At 43.8% G+C, this 14,543-nt stretch overlaps 1 protein-coding gene across 11 annotated transcripts in view; it reads left to right on the forward strand.

The window, feature by feature from the left end:
- USP54 (ubiquitin specific peptidase 54) overlaps nucleotides 1-14,543 on the forward strand; it is a 98,877-nt gene that overhangs the window by 22,156 nt on the left and 62,178 nt on the right. Inside the window, exon 1 of one of the 11 annotated variants that reach the window (XM_072040111.1) lies at nucleotides 389-516. The exons of 8 other annotated variants lie outside the window; for them this stretch is intronic. The gene's annotated coding sequence lies outside the window, so the exon portion shown is untranslated. Of the gene's footprint in view, nucleotides 1-388; nucleotides 633-9,477; nucleotides 9,631-14,543 lie in introns of those variants that run through there. 2 more of the 11 variants (XM_072040112.1, XM_072040110.1) reach the window with 2 other exon arrangements.

Here is a 14,543-nt window from a genome sequence, read left to right on the forward strand (position 1 = left end):
TCTGAAATCAGTAAGTATGGGCAATTCTATTATTAGCAGACAGGGATGAACTGTTCTATAAATTCTATTTTACAATTTCCCACACGTACCAATATTCCCATATTTTTTAGAAAAATCCGAGCATGAAAAAATGTTTAGACCTCTAAATGCCTAAAAATGTCAGGGGAAAAAAAAAAATGAATAATATCTGTAGGGGGAAAAAGAGAGTTGAATGCCACGGGGGTATCTTACTAGGTGTATCTCTTCGCTGCACCTTCCCTGTTCCCTGGCAAGGAGCCGGGTTTCGGTGCGGGGCTGTGCTGCAGCGTCCCGAGGGGTGACCCCGCAGAGCCTGTACCTGCCCCCCGCCCCGCGGCCCCTTTAAGGCGCGACCTTCCCGCGCCGGTCAGGTGCGCGCCGGTGACGTCATGCAGCAGGAGGCGGGGCTTGGGCTGCCGCTCCCGCGCTCAGCGCGCCGCGGGAAACGGCGGCGGCTGCGCACGTGGGTGCGGGGCGGCACGGCCCGGGGCGGCCGCGGTGAGTGCGGAACCGGCACCGGGACAGGCACCGGGACGGGACGGGAGCACGGCCGGGGGCTGCTGACGGCGGGGCGCGGGTGGTCCCCGTGTGGCTGCGGGTCCGCTGCAGCCTGGGTGGGTTTCCTCTGCGGCGTTACAGCGCCGTGCTCGCTGCCGTATCGCCACTTTCCTTACAACCGCGCTTTATTATTTGCAAATGTTTATTATTTGGGCGTTTTGCCTTCTGCCCGCACCTCTACCTGTTCCTCCGTACCGCGTCGGTTACGTTTATTTGTTGGAGCTGTTGCTGAGTTAGCAGGTGTACACTAGGCACTGCCTTCACTGCTGCTGCTGCTCGGGGTGGTAAATCGTGCCGCGTACCTGCTGCCCTTGGTGGAGCTGCTGTTTTAAATACAGCTCACGGTACTTCGCTGAATGGAGGCGGTCCAAGATGCAGGAGTTTGGAGTACGAGGAGGGCTGTAAGGTGTTTTACAGCTGCCTCCCCCCCGTTGCCGATGGGAAGCTGGTAGGCTATTGCTGGAGGAGGTGATGTCTGTGCCCTCCACCAGCTAGGTGGGAATGCACTAGCTCACGCAGAACTCCCACCAAGGGAATCTTCCCGCGCCCAGGAGCTGCATTTGCTGGTTAAAGGCAAAGAATTGACAATGGCCTTTGTTGCGGCGTTTGCTTTTTCAATAAGGGCAGTAGGAACATTGAAATCTCTTTTTTAAAGATTGATTTAATCTCTGTGCTAATCAGACTCATACTCTACATCTTTCATTTCTGACCTCACGTGTTCACTTTTCACTAGGTATGTTTAAATTGCTGGAAATGAATACTAGAAAAAAATCTGCTCAGGGGAAATATTGGATGAAGATAAGTCTGGCAGAAGGACTTCTTATTGTCTTATGTAGCAGAAGGATGTGACAAAGTGAAGCAAGGCTTTCACAGGTTTTTCTCTTGACTAGCTGAAGGTATCTCTGGTATTCTTATGCTAAAAATGTAGTCTGACTTCTCTTTAAGCCTTAAATTGAAAAGGCACAGGTCAGGTTCCAATCTCTTACCACATCTAATTTATTCCAAAGCAGACTTAGTTCCTAAATCTGCAGAGCAGGATTCTGGAGCAAGTCCTTATTAAAATAAAAATACTTTAATGTATGGCCACATGTAATTGTTGCAATACCTGCTATTTTTAGGTTTGGCCATATACCTAGGAATTCATCTTTCCTGCAGGTTTCTTTCAGCAGCTGCCTTGACAGTGTTTCAATCTAATCAGTATGCAACAGAAGATGTTTTTAGTGTCTATATTTAGCTGCTGATGTTAGTACTCTGCTTGGTATTCTGTATTGCTCTTTGCAGTGGGCATCCTGCACTGATAGATTGGCCTCATCCTGAGATCTACATTGTCCCAGTTGACTTGTATCAACAGTGGGCTTTCTAAAGGGCTAAGCATGTTAATCTGTCATGGTTTAAGACCAATGGAGTCTTTTTATTTGGATATATTAATGCATATTTGTGATTTGTGTGCTCCTCACATCTGGGGAAGAGGAACCTCTGAGTGTCACGTTGCTTTAGTGTTTAATACTAATTTTTTTATGCTACCTATGTAGAGAATACCGGTGTTCTGTCAGAAGCAGATTTGCAGTCTGAAGAGGTGATGCAATTTAGGTTGCCAGGCAAAGGTGAACAAATAAGTCATGCAGGACATATGAGAGGATTAGCCTACAGAGTGAAATCTGGTCAATTACTTTTCAACCTGAAAATCTCTTTAACTGCTAAGTATATATTTTTTTTCACTACAGCACCTATTAGTGTGATGGATGTGACTTTCCATAGAAATTTGGCAAGTGGCTCATTGTTTTTTCTGGAAGCCCTTAGCCATTTCCCACCCTCCTTGAAAATGTTACTTTAAAGCTTGTTGATATTTCAGCATCTCAAGCCAATTTAATTTCACTAGCTGTGAAACAAACAGTAAAACTGTGTGGTTGTATATGCAGTTGGAAAAATCACTGGATTTTAAGCATCTGCAGAAGCTTTTGTAGGTGCATACAAATTGAAGAGATAGTGGCTGTTCTAATGAAACACATCGAAAACATTTCAAGATGGAAAGAAAGATAACATAAATGCTGTTACTCCCTCTCTTTATAATAGCTCATTTTTTTATAGACGAATCAGTTTTATGAGTTGCAAATTACAGTTTGTTTTAAAATATTTATTCAGTGATTGGAGTGATTCCTGGAGTTGTATGTGTCATTGACTTGTTTTCAGCCCTTCAAATATTGCGTTATGGATTTGAATGCTTTGGGGAGTTCTGTGCCATACATCCTGACTGCGTGTCAGTCTGCCAAGGTTCAATTATAGGACAGACACTAAAAATAAGACACAGAGGAAAATAATTAGGGCAGGAAATGTAAAACGATCTAAGATAAAATTTTATGAGTCTGATTGCCTTCTTTGCAGCCACGTCTTTGTGATCTTCTATTTTTCTGTTGTTAAAATAAGTGATACAAAAGTAAACTAATAAAGCCAAGGAACTAAAATATCAAAGGGAACAAACATGGAGGGTTTGCTGGAGAGCTTACTTTCTTTTTTGGTGTCATACGGATGTAAGTTCCCAAAGTGAATCTTCCACCTCCAATCTGTCATCTCCTTTTTTGTGTCAAATAAGAGCCTGAAAAGCATCAGTTTGAGTTGATGGAAGTGCTGAAACAATCTTGCAGAGTCTTCTTTCATAAGACATTTTTGCAAGCCTCAGTCAAGGACCACACCGTTGCAGAGATCCTGGTGTATCAAAGTTGGGTGCCTCAGTTTCGGGTCACAAACTTTTCTAAGAACTTGATGCTGGGAAAAGCAGATATGGCTTTATTGCTCCATTTACTCTGAACCAATGCCATGTGCATGTTTTATGTGAGGAAAGGTATTTTCTCATTCCAGACCTGGTTAAACTGTAAATTAATTCTTTTGTGTCTCCGGGTCTTATCTAAAGCACAGGAAATTCCTTTTCCTGTGAGGTAACAAATTTTGTACCATGTCTTTCAGGTTGTAAAACAGTGATTCTTGTCTGCTCCACCTGTGCAGGTGACAGGAGGCTTGTCTGCGGCTTTGGTGTGGCATAGACTCATGCTCACTGAAAGGATTTGCTTGTGTGTTGTTAAAATAAAAAAATAATGGTTTGTTTGGTTAACAGGCATCTGTGAGCTAGTGTGTTGCTTCTTGTTGAAAAAACCTTTTACCATCTCTTTTTGATAGGATATTTATAAAATGCTCTTTTGGCTCTGGTCCATGTACTGAAGTGGAAGTCGCAAAACCCAGGGTGGATTAAATGTAGCACGCTGCATTTTGCAGTCACTTAGATTAAGACTGTAATGCAGTTGAGTTTTTTTTATTTGTTTTTGAGTGTAGTAGCAAGAAGAATGTAGTTATTTGTAGTATTTGTGGGGGTTCCTCGGTATCATAAGGAGTGGTACTTCGGTTCCTGCATGTGTTTCTTTAACCTTTGAACTGTGGCTGTTTTGTGGCCTCCCGTACCTCCCAGTGCTGCAGTTTGAGTTACTGTGGAGCACTGGGTAGGAGTTCCTAGACCTAAGGATTTGAAGGATCTGCCAGCAGGGTCTGTTTGCTCAGAATGAGGTGCTTAGGCTATAATGCTTTCTCCTGGTATTTCTTTTTTTTTCTTTTGAGTCATATGCCAAAAGGAAGACTGGTCTCAATGACGAGCTCTCTGCCTTCAACATATACATGAGGCAGAAGACAAGAGGAAAATATGAAGTATACGCAGACTGTTCTTAGGTTTAAAGTTGTAAATGGGCCAGCTTCATTAATCAAACGGTAAGCATCTGACAAGGAGTTGCAGTGATAGTGCTCTTGGTAGCCAAGGATTGGACTTGACATATCAAGGAATCCTTCCCGCTTCAGTGCTCCCAAGTGGATTTTTAAAGCTAGCTGAAGTTTTGGATGAGACTACAGACGACAGTTTCTCAAACTATTCAGCTGGCATTACCTCTCTGAGGCATCCTGCACAGATACTGTGAGGTGACGTAGGGAGCACTGAGGAACAGATGTGACTGTATACAGGCCGGGGTCTGTATTTCCACCCACTCAGTGCTTTCCCTGACCTGGTTGTCTCCGGCCACTCGAACGCTTGTGTTGCCAGATGGGAACGGCTTGTGCAAGGATCAGAATGTGCAAGAATCAGAATGCTTGGGAGGCTGAAGGAAAGTGGAGGGCATAACGAGTACGGCCACACCTTAGCCGCTCTCTGTATAACACGGTAGTCTTGAAGACTTTCTGATTGTTTGTTGAGAACTCCCAAAGCAATAGTATGCTCGATTGTTCTTCAGAAAAACTGAGGAACAGCAGAAAAGCTTTTTGTTCATCTTGCAATTTACAAGTGACTTTAAAACCAGGTTACCTAGAGCTATTAATAAGAGAATTGCTCAAAAGGCAAGGGAGAAAGCCATATGGGTTTTTATCAGTGGCTCCGTTTGGCTTTAAGGCTATCTGACAGAGTAAACCATGCCTTTTTTTTTTTTTTCCCCTCAGACAGTATTGAAACAGTTGTCCTGCCACGTGGAGAAGGTCAGCTGAGTACAGCATATGTGTTGTTTGGCTAATATTTTTGAACACATTGCCCTGAAGTTCGTTCAACTGTTGTTAGATTTTTCATTGGCTTTTTTCCTTCCTCTTGAAAAATGCACCACTGATACGGCAACACCAGCTCCCCTGCCTCAACCAGCCCTCCTCCCACCCCAAATAAATAAATCAAGAATTCTTGGTGGTCGCTGCTTTGTGTCCACTTCACTGAATTAACCTTTTTGACCTCAGCATTTTTCAATGAAGGGGGCAATCAGACTTCCTAAAATTCCAGGGGATGTGTTCTGGAAGTCAACAAAACGTTGGCTTGCTTATAACAAGGAGGCTAGAAAAGATTAACCAGGGGGCCCGTTTGCAGCAGTTGTTCTGAACTCATCTTTCCTGGAGAGCAGCTTGATGCTAACCTGATGCAGCTTTGCTGTGGCTGCTTTGGGAAGGGGCTGGGTTGGGTGCTCCCCTCCCTGCTCAGCTCCCTGCTGGTGCACTGCCTGGAAGCAGTGGGAGCGTGAGGCTGGGGAAAGTAAACAACCTGACACCGCCTGGTGTTTCCCACACTGCATGAAACCACCACACCTTAGTCTGTCACTGACTGCTGTGCAGGCATCTGAAGGCAGATTGAGGAGCAGCTTCGTTATCTGGGTAAGGGAGTCTGACTGCAGGCTGATGCTTTCCATGTCTGCTTTCTGAATTCTGAGTGAACTAGCTGATGGAGGGGAAAAAAAAAAAAAAACTGTCATTCCTTTAGTAGTCTTGTGTTTTTTTCTGATTTTTTTCTATACTAGCTTGTTCTGTGGACTGCTTAGCCTGAGCATAAGGGGATCAGAAGGGGCACGTGTTGGGAATGGATCCACCCTGGTAGCAGTTGTCAGGTTGGTATAGCTGTATCATGAAAACATGCTGTGAACTACCTATGCAAGAAATTAGCATGTTTCCAGGGTATCTTGACTGGTAGCAAAGATGATATGAGAAGCTACCCTAAGTCGTCTTTCTCTGTCTCTGGCGGTTTGCTAGTCTCTGTTGGGTCAGTGAAGGCTGCTTACTGTAGGGCTGCTCTGTGTTCTGAACAACAGAAATCATAAAAGTAGTCCCCTTCAGAGCTTTATTTTCTAGTTATTTTTAACCCAGGATGTTCTCATGAAGCAGTTGGTAATGTGGTCCTATGCAGGCTGCCGTCTGCAGAACAGCAAGGCATGAGACCAGGATTGAGAGCTGTGAAAGGTGCTCAGGAACTTCTGGAACCAGCTCATGGAAGCCAGTCAGAAACTGCATCTGCAGCGTGGTGTGGAGTTCACTCCTTATCCTTCGCTCCTGACAAATGTCTCCATGTAGACAAACTTATGTTACTTAAACTATACTAAATGTGCTGACATTTAAAGCTCTATGAGTGGGAGTGCTGTGGTGGAAAATTTTTCAGGGGTGAAGGGAATGGCTAGCGTCGTCTTTGCTTGGTAGGAAGCAATGTGATCTGCGGTGGCAGAAGGGAGCTGAAATCCAGGGAGTTTGCAGATGCTGGGAGGAGGACTGTTCTCAGTATTCAAAATGAAAGCACATGCAGCTCTGTCATCTATACCTTGTTTCTAAAGATATTCTTTTAAACATATGCTTTTGTCGTTTTCTTAGACAGTATCTGTTTATCTTGCCAACTGTGAATAGATGCTGCAGGCACACACATTTAATAGATGGGGTTGTCTGCAAATATGTTTGCTTCTCAGCTTATTGATCTTTAAAACAAACAGAAAAGCAAGGAACGGGGAGAGAGACTGTGTGCTTGTTTCTGTTGCTTTATCTTCACTCGTTTTCCTGCCTTATTTCAGTCTGAGGCAACTGTGTGGTTGACTGCATAATTGCCAGCATTGCTATCAGGTCTTAATAGCCCTAGGGTCTGCTGTACTTGACTGGAGCTGTTTGAGGGTTGCTGTACTGTCCTAATTTAGGTGAAATGACATTGGAAGAGTGGGAACACTTTTTTTTTTTTTCCCTATTCTGTGCAGAAATATGGTAATTACTATGAATTCCTTCTTCGTTTGGTGGCAGTGAGTCAGATGCTTAGATGGTGTGTTTGGCAGAGCTCTTGCACTCCAGCGAGGGAAGTGTCCCTTGGCTTCTGGTGGGGCGTGGAACCCTGCTTGCTGCCTCAACTCTTTGGCCTCTGGCGGTAGGGAGTGAGGTCCTGGTTTCTGCCTGATGCAGAGGGATTTGTTTTAGCAGGAAAAGCCTTACCTGTTCCTTGCTGCTGCGTGATTTGTCAAGCTTGAGTTTTAGGTGTGACGGAAGCAGAAAGCAGGGCCAATTCTAGAAATACTTCTCATGCTTTCTTTAGTTATGGAAACATTGAAGAACCAGATATTGTTTATACGGGTAACTGCAAGTTTCTGTGTAAAATGACGTAAAAGTGGGTGTTTGAAAAAGTCCTCAGTTTGATCTGTACTTCTGGTTGTTACTCAAGTATGTCTGGTCACTTGAAACATTTTAGGAGGAGCAGAGAATGGAGTTCTGGAATGATGGAGACTGAAGCTGAAACAAATTTGTAAGGATTGGTTCTGCAAATCCTTTGGTATTACAGATTTAGGTGCTCCTGCCATGCCTTTTGGCCCACACTGCTTCAGCGAGGAAATCAGTGGAGCCACGTGAGGCACTCTGTGCTCCGTGCGTGTCTGAGGAGCAATAGGCAAATGCTTCCTTCTGCGGGATAAGGAGGAGGAAGGGAACATAGAGACCAGTGTTTTCTCTGCAAGGGTGCTTGCCAACTTAAGGTCACTGAGCCCTGGACATGATGCAGCTTAAGCAGATGGACTAGCTAACTCTTGGTAAGGAAACCTGCAGGTCCCAGTAATGGTGCAAGACACCAGGGAGGCTCAGTTGTTCTTTGTGTGTGATGAAAACAAGGATTTCTGGCTGGAAGAGATCTGTGTTGATATTATAAACTGTACTTTTAAGTGTTTTGGCTTATTTGAAACAAGCTGTTTGAGGAACAAGTGCTATTGAGTTAACATGACGTACGCAACTGTAGAACATATTTTGAGCCCAGCATGATTATTGAATATTGTACTAGGTTTTGTTCACAGTTGTGCCACTATTAGGACGCTTCAAAAATGATTTGGGATTTGTGTGGGCAAATCTAAAACCTGGGGGTAAGGAGAGCGTACAGAAGTATCATAAGATAAAACACTGCTTAGAGTATTGTGCTTTGCCACATATTTTTCCTTTCTTGCTCTTAATCCTGTTTTTATCTGACCAAACCTGCATCGTTATGGAATGACATAGTTAAAACTTGGCTCAGCCTATTCTATCCTGCAAGACTCGATTGTTTTTGAGGTGAAATGACTGAATTGTATTCCAACTGCTTCCTTTTTACATTGTTTGTTTCTGTTAGGTAAATGGTCCCGGTGGGGATAGTATCTTCAGTACCTCGTATGGTCCAAGGCGTTACTATATTTCAATCTGATTCTGCTTGTTAGCATTATATTGTGCTAGGATAGAAAGACAATGGGGTGCATTGTTTTTTTTTTTTGTAACATAACTGAAGTTTTCTTTCAAGTTGTTTTGTTCTTGGATATGCACTGGAACTCCTCTTATCTGTGCTGTGCATGTGACCATGTCAGAAAAAGAAATGGATGCTGAATGTGGATGGCATCAGTGTCCCAGGAGCTGCACTGTAAGAGTTTGAGAATCATCATGTAATGCTGATTCAGAGCTTAAGTAACTGAGCCTGTGGTAGGTTTCTGGGATAGAAAGCTGATTTTCTGGACAAGCTTCCTTTTTTTTTTTTTCTCTTGATTAACATCACTAGTTCTGAAACACACAAGATGGTTCCAGGAATTGTCCTGCAAGAATTGTTCTTTAAAAGACTGATTTAACGTTTGCATTGGAACCACGGTGCTCTAAACTGAGGGAACAAAGCTGATGCAATCTTTGAGTCCTCTCGTTTGTTCTGTTCAATGGTTTCATGTCACTCCTGGTTATCAACCCCTCCTATGAGAAAACATCCTTCGTGTTTAACTAAACAATTTGCAGGAACTTTGCCAGTTTGCTTGTCACATGCAGTTGAGGTGAGCCCTGCTTTGCAGAGGGTGCTGTAAATAGAAGTAATCCGTTACAGCCCAGTCTCCTCTGCCTCCTCCCAGCCACATCTCTTTCATGAAGGGGGCTGTAAAACTTTCCTCCCTCTTTCATGGCCCTGTTTCCAAAGTGAATTGTTAGTAAGCAGGTTCTGGTCTTATCTCTGTTGGCAGAGCTGCCTGCCTGGTAGGTGGCAGTGGGGGGGCAATGCTTTTCAAATGGGACTTTCCTGTGTTGACGGAGGCCCTTGGGTTTTTATGTTTTGTTTTAACAGCTTCCTATTGTTTGAATCTGCAGGTTGTCCCCTCCCACACTCTTCAAGCCCTTTCCTCCTCCCTTAAATAATTTTTCCATGTAAGTATTACTCAGAGCAGTTTCTCCAGTAGAATGTCCTCTGAGAGTTTTTTCAGCCTGCTCTGATCTCCAGCTTTTGTTGCAATACCGATGTGGAATTTACACAATAGAAACTGGCTTCTAAAGGTAGGTCTTCCTAATTTTGAAATCTGTTGTTTAAATTCAGCGTCGCCACTGTTGTGACTACTTTTTCTGATTAAATCTGAGTTTCACAGGAGTGCTCATCTATATATGCTACTGAGAAGTAGAAAATGCTGCTTTTCAGCGTGGACTGTCTTATTTCTGAGATGCAAAGAAGTAGCGTTGCTTCAGTTTGCCATTAATTTGCTTTTGAACATTCAGGCCGTACTTCCTAAATGCTGTTTCTATGTGTACATTTTACGTATGTTCTCAAGTGTGCTTGTCTGAAACACACTCCCGAAGCCATAAGCTGCCTTGGGTCCATCATACCAGAGCTTTTGGTGACTAGTACTATCCGTAATAAATGCAAAGATGAAGCCAATCAAAATCTCTTTGCACCTTAATGTTTGTGGCAACTGGAAGGGATATTGGCAATTTGTTTCCTATGGTTGTTATTTTATAGTATAACTATGCCTAATCAGAAGCTCTTAAGCCTGCTTTTTCATAATATGGATGCAGTTTTGTTTCCCACTACTCGTTAGCTTGAATTCTGTTTGAAAGAAAATTGGTAATAAAATGAGGTATTAAATATAGGTAGGACTTTTAAAATTATTTTTAATGTGTTGATTTGTGAAAGTAAGGACTTGCTTTGGCAGCTTTCCTGATTCCCTGCCTTTTGTTGAAGTGTCTCGTTTCCAAAATAAATACTAATTATTATGTGAATTCTGGAGCTCTACCATGATTGTTCCATACTTCTCATTGCTGCATCTTTCAGCATGAAATATATCTTTGTTTAAATTTGTAGATTTGGAGAATACACAAACCATTTTCATACATTTGGTGAGAGTAAACAGGCTTTAATTCCACCAAATGATAAATCCAGTTCTAAAATCCATCACTGGAGGTGGGGCAAACAGGAAAAAAAAGCTATATATCACTTCCACTGCTCATCATTCTTTATAATAAACAAATTCCAGTCTTTTTTTGAAGGAATACTTTTTTTATAATCCCCCACATGTTTTAGGATGCCTGACATGGGTTGTAGCTGCCGAGGTAGGTCTCTGTTGGGTGGGTTGAGCTGATGTGGAGCTGAGCGTGGAAGCCCGCGCTCCTGCACACTGCCTGCTTCCCTTGTCCCCAGCTCCAACTTCTTGGCAAGGTAATTCAGCTCATTAAACTTGCAGGAAATAAAGCAAGCCCTTCTCCTCTTTTCCCATCCCCCTCAAAGTGCTAATTTTCTGAGCTGAATTTGCTCTTGTGATCCAGAGGGCAGGGATGTGGCCTGCCTGCCCATGAGCTCTGTGGTGGAGAGGGAAGTGTCCTCCCTGCTTTGGTGGCAGTGAGATTTCTGGTTCATTTGTCCATATAAAATGTCATCCCCAGAAGTCGCCTGTCCTCCCACAGATAGCAAGAACGCTGTATCACCACCTCTGGCTAATTGTACAGGAAGACAAGCATGAACTTGCGTTTGATACAAGGTCAGATTTCCATTGCGTGATGAGCTGCTGAATGTGGAATTAGCCTGAAAGGACAGAGGCCAGCCCATCTGACGGTTTGCAGACTGAAGCACATCAGGGAGCTGCTTGCATTCATCTGCATTATTAAAAAGTTCAGTGGGTATTTCTTCCTAGCATGTTGGACTTCATGGGAGTTACAGAAGCCTTAGGAACGTTGTCATCGCTAATTATGCTTTTTCCTTGAAACAAAACACCAAAACCCAACACACTTTCAGTTCAAGAATCTCTTGCTTTAATGGAAAAGCATTCTGGACATAGTGTTTTATGTGTTTTGTCTTCATTTGTAATGTAGTTACACCTACAGGCTCAAGTCTCTGATTTAGGTGCCTTACAAAACAGAACAGGCTGATTCCAGCTTAGAGAGTTCCCACTGCAAGGCCAGAGAAACATGATAAACAGCTAGAGAAGTAAAGGAAACAGACTGTGGTGGCTGTCAGGATGAACAATGGCTTTGGCACACCTGCTGCCTAACTGCTGAGCTTTTCTATGCTTGGCAGGAAAGGAATGATTTGGAGGATAACAGAATAGCTTTGTAGATGTTTTTGGTATGTTTCCATCTTCTCCGGGGGAGGCAAAACAGAAGCACTTGCTTTTAAAGTCTAACAAATGGCTAGTGAAGGCTGGCATCATCAAATATGGGGGCAGGATTTAATCATGCTCTTAAAAATTGAGAAGTCAAGATTATGTTAGATGCAAAGGCCCTTAGAAGTGAATGCAGGGAGTGGTGTACTGTAGGAAGGGGGAATACTGCAATATAGTCAGAGCAGTGCGATGGAGAAAACTGTACTCTTACTGCACTTCTGAACAGATATAAACAGAAGGAAACTACTTTTATGCAAGAAAAAAAGAGTAGGTTTCTTTAGTAATCAGGAAGCAAAATGAAGAGAGCTGGAACAAATGTATACGTGGGAAAATTTTTCAGTATGGCACAGTTCTCAGCTCTACCAAGAGCCAAGTGATGTTAATCAGTTGCTGTTAACTCCTGGGAGTTGTCACAGATGTGAGCTCTGGGATGAGATTACTTCTCCCAAGGAACAATGTGTCACAGCCATGGCATTTCACCCGTTTTCCAGTTGCATCTTTTCATGTTCTGATGTTTTGAATCACAATAACAATCTTCTAATTGATGAATTAATACATGTATACTTCCACAAGTTTTCTTCAAGTTTTTAATGTACTTGGTTGCAGAAGAGGACGTATATTACAATTCCTGTCAGTGAGTACCTGGGTCACCACAGTGTATTGGAACTGGGGAACTTGAGGAGACTGGGAAGAAATGAGTGCTAAAAAGACAGAAGGATTTCTTTCTAGGCTAGCAGACAGAATGTACCCGACATCGCACATTTTGGATCAAGCTCAGAGTAGTTTAACTTCAAATGGATTGACTTTAGGCCTGCTTGGCCAGAAGTGTAAGAGTTTTCCAGGTCAGCCACTTGGTTGTGCGTGTGCATGCATATGTGTGTATGATTTATTAATCACAGAGGAAGGATGCACAGGCTCTTAATCTGGATAGAATATTTGTGTTTTTTCCTGTCTCCCTTACAGGTGTGCATAAGGAAGCGGGATATGTTGTAATGCTGGTGAAGCAATGCACAGCAAGAATAATGTTAAGTAACAGTGCGTGTGAATGCTTTCTTCTAGTATTGAAGGAGAATTCAGCAGTTGCGATTTCTCAACACAGCACTTATTGTGGTGTGATGTGGTGACCGAAAATACCATCATGGTGTGCTAACTCCGTGATAAGGGTAGCTTTTAGTAATGTTGCTTTTCCAGATGTCAGGTGATTGTTCTGTGAAGGCTGGTTATTCTGAGGGAGAGGGCTTGTAACAGAGCAGTATTTGTTTTTGCCTTTTCGCTGTCTTGCTGGTGTTCTGGATCTGCATTTGTTTTTGTATCAAGTTGCTAATCTTCCTCACACCCTGTTCTGGCAAGTGCAAGAGCCTCGTCCCCTCAGCAGCTTTTCCTCTTGCCAGCGTATTGTCTGGGGACTTGTGGGGAAACCGAGTTGCATTGTGCGGGTTACAATGCTTGGAGACCTGGGCCTGGAGCATATTGACGGGTCTTGTCTTAACAGGATTTGGCAAGAGTAGCTGTGGGCAACGTGAGGCTGAGCTGTTGGTGCAGTTGTGACTGGAAGGAGAAGGCTGCGCCCCGTGCCAGCTGCAGGCTGTGGGGCTGCTGTGGGCCGCAGCGAGCCCCAGGGACCACCATGGGCAGCTATAGCAGTATGTGGAGCCCTCCACAGGTTTGAGGGGCCTAAGCCTTCTGTGGAGAGACCCCAGAAGGATTTTAAGATTGACCAAGCCAAGTTTTATTTAAGTAAGAAATAGAAATTTAGCTTTTTAAAAAGAGAACTTCTAGGGAACTACAGGGAGTAAAACAGAGCTGTGCTTGTTGTATACAACCTTCTTGTTGCCCACTGGCTCTGTTTCCTGGTCTGTCAGTCACTGAGTAGCCCCGTAGGTCTGTAAGAAATGCTGTGCTACGTCTGAGGCCAGCCCAGGCATCTCTGTCCTGTGGTACCTGCAGCCCCTGGAAGCCCCTCTCCTCTCAGCATCCTTGGTACCTCTCCCAGGGGGACAAGGCAAAACGGGGCTCTGTCCCTGCCCCTAAGGGAGCTGCATGGCACAGCCATATCTTAAAGGATCACAGGCACAGTTAGAAGCAAGAAAGTGAACACTTACATAAAACTGTGTCATCCCGAGACCAGACATGTCCCCGTCCCTTGCTGTGTGTGGTGGAGCGGAAGAGCCCTCGGAGCTGCTGTCGTGTCTTGCCTGAGCCCTTTCCCCAAAGCATCTCGTTCCCTGGGGTACTCTGAAGGAATGAGATGCCATTTTAGGCTGGGTACTTCACTCTACAGGGGAGATAAAAGATGAACCCAGTACATAGAATAACACAGTTTAAAGCTCTGTGCTTCCTGCATTTCACCCATTCGGGGGTGCACTAAGAAAATGTGTAATCCTCTCTGCTTAACTTTGCAGTGAGGAGAGTGGTCGCTGGAAAGTTAGGGGGTTTCAGCCAGGGGTGTTTTATTTTCAAAGTGATTTCATCAGTTAGTGTAGGATCAGTCTGAGGGTATAACAGAAGTAACTGCTTGCTTTTCACCAAAACCCAAAGAAACAAAAACGCACTGTAGCAGCACTGAAATGGTCTAACCTCTCCTGAAAGAAGTTAAACTGTAACTCTTCAGGTCAGCATCCTTTTGTTTGTAGTCCAGGTTGAAATCTTGCCTGAAGTTCAGCAAGGTTGCAGTTTCCTCTAGCTCCTCTTTCAGCATTGAATTCAGTGGCTTAAAAACTTGTTGCCTGGGTACTTTGCAGGCCTGTAGGGCCAGGCCTCGCTTTTTTGTATGGGGGCACGTAATGTATCCTCAAGCTTGTTCTTTCTCATTGTGTTTTA

The sequence above is a fragment of the Anas platyrhynchos genome, chromosome 6 (assembly GCF_047663525.1).
Source record: "Anas platyrhynchos isolate ZD024472 breed Pekin duck chromosome 6, IASCAAS_PekinDuck_T2T, whole genome shotgun sequence".
Taxonomy (NCBI): domain Eukaryota; kingdom Metazoa; phylum Chordata; class Aves; order Anseriformes; family Anatidae; genus Anas; species Anas platyrhynchos.